At 35.2% G+C, this 9086-nt stretch overlaps 1 non-coding gene across 1 annotated transcript; it reads right to left on the bottom strand.

Moving 5' to 3' along the window:
• Positions 1–8723: 8723 nt before the first annotated feature.
• On the bottom strand, positions 8724–8830 carry LOC135277058 (U6 spliceosomal RNA). The gene has a single exon (XR_010344669.1). It is a non-coding gene; the product is annotated as a U6 spliceosomal RNA (small nuclear RNA).
• Between the last annotated feature and the right edge of the window lie 256 nt (positions 8831–9086).

The following is a 9086-nucleotide window of genomic DNA, read 5'->3' as shown; positions in this document are numbered from 1 at the left end:
TTGCTATTGTAAACAGTGATGCAATGAACATACCTGTGCATGTGTCTTTATAGTAGAACAATTTATAATCCTTTGGGTATATACCCAGTATTGGGATTGCTGGATCAAATGGAATTTCTATTTCTAGGTCCTTGATGAATTGCCACACTGTCTTACACAATGGTTGAACTAGTTTACACTTCCACCAACAGTATAAAAGTGTTCCTATTTCTCCACATCCTATCCAGCATCTGTTGTCTCCAGATTTTTTAGTGATCGCCATTCTAACTGGAGTGAGGTGGTATTTCAATGTGGTTTTGATTTACATTTCTCTAATAATCAGTGATGATGAGCATCTTTTCCTTTGTTTGTTGGCCTCATATATGTCTTCTGTTGAAAAGTGTCTGTTCATATCCTTCACCCACTTTTAGATGGGTCTGTTTGTTTTTTTCTTATGAATCTGTTTTAGTTCTTTGTAGATTCTGGATATTAGCCCTTTGTCAGATGGGTAGATTGCAATTTTTTTTTCCCGTTCTGTTGGTTGCCAGTTCACTCTAATGATTGTTTCTTTTGCTGTACTGAAGCTCTGGAGTTTAATTAGATCCCATTTGTCTATTTTGGCTTATGTTGCCAATGCTTTTGGTGTTTTAGTCATGAAGTCCTTGCCTATGCCTATGTCCTGAATGGTTTTGCATAGGTTTTCTTCTAGGGTTTTTATGGTGTTAGGTGTTATGTTTAAGTCTTTAATCTATCTGGAGTTAATTTTAGTGTAAGGCGTCAGGAAGGGGTCCAGTTTCTGCTTTGTGTACACTGCTAGCCAGTTTTCCCAACACCATTTATTAAACAGGGAATCCTTTCCCCATTGCTTTTCTCTGGTTTATCAAAGATCAGATGGGTATAGATGTGTGTCATTTCCTCCAAGGCCTCTGTTCTGTTCCATTGGTCTATATCTCTGTTTTGGTACCAGTACCATCCTGTTTTGATTACTGTAGCCTTGTAGTATAGCTTGAAATCAGGTAGCATGATGCCTCCAGTTTTGTTCTTTTTGCTTAGGATTGTCTTGGCTATGTGGGCTCTCTTTTGGTTACGTATGAAGTCTAAGGTGTTTTTTTCCATTTCTGTGAAGAAGGTCATTGGTAGCTTGATGGGGATAGCATTGAATCTATAAACTACTTTGGGCAGTATGGCCATTTTCACGATATTGATTCTTCCTAACCATGAGCATGGAATGTTTAATGATTTCTAACATCTGGGACAGGATGATTCATTGACTTCCACCTGTTTCTCTTCTGGATTACTGTGCCCCAGCCAAACTCCCATCTCAGGACATTTCCCAAGACACTCCCTCTCCCTGGAATGCAGTGCTCCAGATCTTGAATAAGCTCTTCAAATTCTTGCTCAAATGTCACCTTTTCAGTGAGGCATTACTCAACCACTGGATTTAAAATTACAATTTCCCTCATGACCACAATCTCCACTTACATTCCCCCTGCTTTATTTTTTCCATTGCCATTAACTCCTTCTAAAACATCACAAGCTTTTTTTATTATGTTTAGATATCTGTCTCACCATATTAGAATGTAATCATCTCCAAGAGAGAAGATACTTGTGTTGGTTTGGCTCACTGATGTATCCTCATCAAAATTATAAAAAGGCTTAGAGTACAGGCAACCAAGGAACAAGGTAGGGACAATCAATCAAGATGCTTTGGTGGTTCACAGGACCAAATCCATCATCAATGGTTTAGGAAATGTGTCAGAAATTAGGTGACATTTCACAAGAACCCTAAAGGATGATATGAAGGTCCAGATATTGGGGAGGCCCAAAGCATGCTCAGGGGTGTCTAGGTCCCTCAGACCTTGGAGTACATAGAGTAGAGTTTTGGAAGAGGGCAAACACATATTCAGAGCATTTGATATAGGACCTTGACCACTGAGGAACTTATATTCCTTATGGATTTTCTGTTTTATTTTTGTTCCCTTCAGATAATCTAAGACAGTATGCTAATACAGGCCACTAAGCTATTAATACAGTTCAGAATAAAACAATGATTACAAAAGTAATTTCTCTCTGATTCTACCATCTCCCAAATCATTCATCTATCACATGTTTTCTGTTTTGTGTCCACTCTCTGGTTAAAATTCTTTTTGTACTTCTAACCACAGAGAATGTTCAGTGAGTAGCTCAGCTAATTAGAACTTATTTCCAGCCTGTGTATGAAATGGAGTAACTAAAAACGACTAAATAAATTTAAAAAAATAAGGCTTCCGAGTGTGTGAATTCTTGGTTCATGTTGTAAGTTTAATTAGAATCAAGATCAAGGGTGGTCATACATCTTCTAATTAATTTCAGGATTTAGCATTTGAACTCTTCTGCAAGTTCAGGTCAATTTTACTTTCTTGCTCTCTTGATTCTTGCTAGAAAAGCAAAGCAGCTAGTAAATGTTCATTCTAGACACTAATTGCAAAGTTCTAAGATGTACTTCCGTGAATGACAGTAAGTACATCTGGCCACACAAAATAGAACGTTCCCTTTGAATTTCTACAAAAAGTCATTGAATCTTAGTATTATAATAAATGCTAGCCTCATATTAAGTAAAACAAACTTTTGACAATGCAGTGAAGAAAACAAATGTTCTCCTTTTTAAACCTCGACTACTTGGCATTCCCATATGCACCTTGCATTCCAGAGATATAATGATTCATAAGTAATGATAATTATAAATGAAGCATACAATATTACTGGTGACACTACCAAATTCTCTCATTTATTTACTGCATACAAATTATGTTGAATAGATTTTTGAGATTTTAAAAAATCTTTGTGTGTGTGTATGTGTGTGTGTAAAAGTGGAAAAGAAAAAGGCCCACAACAATATTACTTGACTTTGTAAATCATTATGTTACAATTCATAGAGCTAATGAGGATTTAATTGATGAGGAAAAAAGTACCAGTAGATACCTCATTTTTCACATTCGTTTTAGCATTTTAAATATTGATGCTAATAAACTATATATTTGTTATTTTGTGAATACCATAGTAGTAAAATAATCTCCGTAAAGAAAGCACATACAGGTTTAATCTCCTTCTTCAAGGAGAGCTTTTATGTTTTTATTTGATTAAGTATCAACTTAACTTGATTAAGTGTTAACTCTAATCGGAATATAACTTCCTATAGAAAATCTCTAGTGGTATAATTTACCCACAAAAATTAGCTGCCCTGTGAAATGTTGCAATGATATTAAACAGAAAAAGTAGATATTTTAATAATAACAAAAGTATTCTACTTTTAAAATAATAATAAAAAATTTAAAAAGCCTCATACATTTCACTTTGTGGAAGATAGAACAAAAAATATATACTATTTTTGCATAGGAATGAAGAACATATTTAAATATTCTCAATCAGGTGACCTTTTGTTTCACTGCATAATATTTGTCCTTGTTAAGCTCTGGTGCCAAAAGATTATTGCATTTTAAAGCTATTTCAAGGCTAAAAATATTCAGAATTTCTACTTCATAAAAATGTAAATTTGCATAAAGTGATTTACACTCTTAAAACACAATGAGCATGAAACTAGATTTTTCTTATTACGGTATGACTTGTGAATGTCAGATCAGAAGTGTATATTTTGATTATTGTTTTTATAGGAATATAATGAAAGTTCACTAGGTAGTTCATATATTTAAGAATATCTGGCCACTTCTAGAACAATTAAATCATCTTGCTTTGTTCTTCTGACATGAGCAAGAAAAAATAATGGAAAAACAGACTTTAAAATGAGATCTTTAAAACAAAATGTAAAAAAATTCAACACTGAAATACTGTTTACTTAAGAATAGATGGTATTATCTCTAATGTGTTTATGCTTGAAAAGGTAATTGTAGAAATTTGAAACACTTTATTATTATTATTATTTGCTTTGTTTTAAAAGGTGAGTAGTTTGTATAGGAGGTACATTTATTTTTGATGTTGTTCATGGCACATACTGAAAAGAACTTAAACTACAGGCCTCAACTTATCTAAGGGCATGACATTCAATGTATACTCCTTACTTGGACATTTCTATCACTGCAGGCTACAGCACATTCTGTACAGTGTTTTCTCATTAAGCCATGTGAAAGGGACTTAATAAACAAATCTCACTAATTTTATTTTATTTTATTTTTGGAGACAGAATCTCACTCTGTTGCCCAGGCTGAAGTGCAATAACAGGATCTCGGCTCATTGCAACCTCTGCCTCCCAGATTCAAGCCATTCTCCTGCCTCAGCCTCCGGAGTAGCTGGGATTACAGGTGCACAACACCACGCCCTGCTAATATTTTGTATATTTTTTTAGTAGAGATGGGGTTTCACCATGGTAGCCAGGATGGTCTCTGTCTCCTGACCTCATGATCCATTCGCCTCAGCCTCCCAAATTGCAGGGATTAAAGGCATGAGCCACTGCCCCCGGCCAATTCTCACTGATTTTATAATGCTGTGTCTAAAAGACCACAGATAAAGATTAGTGGAGACCAGGTACTGCAAAGGCACAAACAGCTAGCACATCCTATCTGAAGAATTATGTCTGAATCAGTTGGGAATTTACTCTTGTTCTATACCTTTCTATCAACAACTTTACCCTTCCTCCTAGTGCCAGCTTTGAAGGAGAATTTTCTATAGCTTCTGATGTGTGTACTTATCCTTGCCTACATTTTCTTATATCTAATGAGCTGATGCAATAAATATATTGTTACTTTCTCCCCGGCCCAATTGCCATGTCCCACCTTGGTCTATGACTACTTTCAGCATAATTCCTTATTTCTTGGTATCCATGTTAATTCTTCATCTAAATGCCTTGGAGTGTGTATAACCCAGCTCCCTGGCATGAATGTATAAGGTTCAAATTCACATATTCTTTCTTTTTAATAAGTCGATTTCTACTTTATGTCAAGGCTGAATACTCCAGTAAATTCATGAGGTTACCAAGATCAAAAAGCACACACAAAGCGAAACATGGTAGACATGTTCTTTGGTACATTCTTCGAGGTCAATACTCACATAAAGTCAATACTCTCAAGTTAAAATAAACTAACTCTTGCTGAAGAGGCCAATGGTTGGGAGTAAAGGGAAGATGTTACTTCTTCCAGAATCCTTCCCATTTTAATATAAGATTTCTAGATACAAAATGCCTTGAGCCAAGCAATGAATTTCTAAAAGTGAAATTCCAGGCACAATGGGAAGCTGATGAAAAGGTAGTTTGAGACTGGGATGGAGAGTTACCACGTAATTCTCATATCTTATATAGGTAAGTGTTTGCCTTCTACTGTTTTGTGATAGTCCAGCCCTGTCTCTATGAAACATTCCATGTGGCTATCAAACAGATATCTTTACCCCCTTTTCCCTCTAGATTTGCTTTTGATTTATATAATAATAATAGAGTATATTATTATTCTCAGTCTTTTAACAAAATAGAATATGCCTACCCAATTAGTAGAATATTAAATCCATTTTGGTCCATGCTATCAGGCAGCTGTTCAATAAAAAGAAAAATTGTGTGTGGAGGTTTGTAGCCTCCTAATGCAGCTGTGACTGAAAGGAGTTTGCCTGATAGGCGAGGCAGCTGTATGAAGAGTTTGGGTCACATCTCAGTATGCTAGGAAGCAATTAATTATAAAATCAGATTATCATTTGTTATAACCACTAAAATGTCTGTACATCTGGTCCAATAGTCCTCTCTATTCTGGTGTTATCCCAACTCCTTTTTCAGCAAACCTTCACGTTTTGGTTATTTTAGCAATTTAGGGCTTTGGTTCCTAACTTTGACCTGCATTAGAGTCACCTGGAGGACTTATTAAAATACAGTTCTGACCCTTGCCTTGGAGTTTCTGATTCAGTAGATCTAGGAAGAGTTTCCTAAAAAACGATGGTTCCTATCCTTTCCCAGGTGATGCTGAGGCTGCTGGTCCAGAGATTACACTTAAGAAATAAGCAATAAGAATTACACTTGAGACCGAGTCTCTTGATTCTTGCTAGAACTTCTTTCTAGCAAGTTCTTTAACTTCCTTCGCTTTTCTGGTAGCTTGTCATGTCAATAATCAGCTGAAATCTTTTTTTTTTTTTTTTTTGTATTTGTTTTTTTGCTCTCATGACACAGAACTGCTTAAAAAAAATGAAAATCTGTGTGACATAGCCCTTTAAAATCTCAGGTTAATTGAGGTCTCTAGGTTTTCACAGCTATTCTGATTTCCCTTTTTGCTTTCCTATTTGACTATCTGTCATTCTTTTTCTGATATTCCTCCATAAATACGTATCTGCCTCTTGAATACACATTTAGATATTTCATTCTTCCATTTGGTTATTCAAAACCTATTTATTGAGCACCTATCAAAAGAGATAAAAAGAATACAAATAAACAGTGTTGCCTTATAAAGGGTTGTGCATTCTATTTGAGGACAAAGTCTAAAAAACTAATAACATTAGGTAGTGATGTATGTGGGAACAAAAACCAAAGCAGAGAAAATTGACATCTTTTGATATGCATATAATCATACATTTCCTTTTTTCCTAAATGAATTTTTCTTATTTGCATTACTGGGTACCATTATTATCCTGTCATCTAACTCTCCTCTTTCCCTCACAATTTTCCTCCCATCCCAAACACTTCCCACACTCACTCAGTCAGCAGGTAACTTCTACTTCCACAAAACCATTTCAAACTGTAGTTGTATTACAACCATTTTCAGTCAGTTTTTTAAAAACTATTTTACCAGGAACAGTTTAATATCTAACTTTAATACCACACCTTTCTGTGAGACACACTTACGAAAAACAATGCTTTAAGTCAGATCATGGTGCTAATCCAACAACATATTTACTCAGTGAGGCAAGTATTTTTATTTTTTCCTTTTAGAAATAAGGATACAAAGGTATTTTACAAAGGCAGAAATTTGAATCTAGGTATCCAGAGGCCAGAACCTGCACTTGTAACAATAGTATGATAGTGTGGTAATAGCTGTGATTGAAAGAAGGAGATACCAACTGCTATGTCAGCAAAGAACAGGACAATTAACTCTGCCCAGAGGATCTCAAAATATTTATCCTAGGTGGGTCACCCTGGTGGGTATTGTGCCACCTGCAGCTTGAGCATGCCTTCACATTAAAATTTCCATAAAAGCAACTCTCTTCCTATATATATTTTAATCCTTCCAGAGCATACATTTCACACCGTGTGTGTGATAATTTATTAAAGAGTTGATTGATTAACTTAGTTTTAAGAATACCCAAATAGGAAAAAGCTTTATGTACTATGGTGAGGAATGTGCTCCATGCATTTGAACAGAAGGCTAAAGCAGGTTTGGAATTACAATGATAACAAGGATGAATAGATTTGACCTACTACCCGGCATCTTCCATAAATTTCCACTCTCCATTGCCTATATGCTCACAGAGAGGGTAAGCATAGCTATTACAACAGGGTAAGCCCAGCTATTACAATGGTAAGAAGAGCCAAAGAGAAAGTCAAAGCAGACATGAGCTAGACCTGACAGTTATTTGGCCTGTGAAATGATTTAAAAAATAAAGGAGATCAACATTTCAAAATCCTGTCTAAAAAACTCTGATACTTTATTTTTGTCTGCTTTTTTGAAACTGTCAAGACAATGCCACCTTTAAAACATTGCAACAGCTGTGCAAACTTTCATAGAGTTTGATGCACATTTTTACTCTCATTTTAACTTAAACAACACATCTGTTAAGATATGAGTCTGCCTGTGCTTCAATCAAGTTGCACCATTTTTCTCTCTTAGCTTATATGCATAACCACATTGAGACAGCTGAAAAGAAACGCCAGGTGACATTTTCATTGTTCTGAAGGATTGTTCTTGCGACCAGCCTACCAAGTCATAATGGTCATATTCCATAATGAATGAATCTATGTGATAAATAACACCTTAGAGCTTTTCCAAATAATCATTTATTATAAAATGTATTTCATATATATGTATACATTTTTCCATCTCAACAAACCTCTAGTGACTAAATTTAATAAATAAACCATTTAGGTAAGCTTATTGAAAGGCTAACTTAAAATCTTTTCTCTAGACAGTGATGCAAGTTGGCATTTACGCTATAGCCAAAACAAATCAAAAGTCTGTCAGGCAGTAAATACGATGTTTTGGTGGGAATTGGGGGAAACTGGCTATCTATAAATGTGTATCACCCACACTTATCTTAAATAATGATGTTACAGGGGAGATTAAAACCTATAGTTTGGCCAGTTACATAAAAATATAAACATATTTTCATTTTCAAGTATTAATTTCTGGTGCTGCTGGGACCAAGAATGGGTTATTTTTCATATTTTCTCATGGTACATCTTGTCCTCCTCATAAGAAGAATTGCTTTTCTCCTATGACAAGGAAAGAGAAACATGAGCACTGAGCCAAAATTTCTCAAGTTGAGAGCAAGTATGACTTTTATGGGTGCTACAAGAAAATGATCTATTCACTTGTAGCAGCTAGAAAAGATTTTGTAATTCAACCAGATTGTGAAAGGTCACCCTTACTCAGTTGAAATAGATGAGGGGAATTTGCATGCACTTTGTGTGTGCATTGTAAGTCGCATATATCTGGCCATGTGAATACTGCTTCCCACGGAGAGTGGTCAGACTGCTGTATTCATCCATTGCCAATGCACAAATGAGAATCCTCAAATTTGAAAAAACCCAACAGACTGTCTAGTTCAATCCTTTCCTTTTTTTTTTTTTTAACATGGAATTCTTCAGGAATTTGCGTGTCATCCTTGCGCAGGGGTCATGCTAGTCTTTTTTGTATCATTCCAATTTTAGTATATGTGCTGCTGAAGCAAGCACTCATTTTTTTAAATAAAGAAATTCTGATTTATACAGGTTGTTCTTTTTCCAACTGCTATATTAGAATTAGGTTAAAAAGTGAGCAGTAAAGACTAGCATTTCTAATTTCTTTAAAAATCTTTCCACAATGGTCTATAAATATTGTAATTGTTTAGTAAATAAAATGAGAAAGACATATTTTTACCTTTCTATGTCAAGAGAATGGGATAAAACATGAATGGCATATGTTCTAGACAGTCAAACAGGCTAACATTAG

The sequence above is a fragment of the Aotus nancymaae genome, unplaced genomic scaffold, assembly GCF_030222135.1.
Source record: "Aotus nancymaae isolate 86718 unplaced genomic scaffold, 86718_ANA_hifiasm-v0.15.2.pri h1tg000029l, whole genome shotgun sequence".
NCBI lineage: Eukaryota > Metazoa > Chordata > Mammalia > Primates > Aotidae > Aotus > Aotus nancymaae.
Note: the sequence above shows the minus strand (reverse complement) of the source record. Positions and strands in the feature narration are given on the sequence as shown.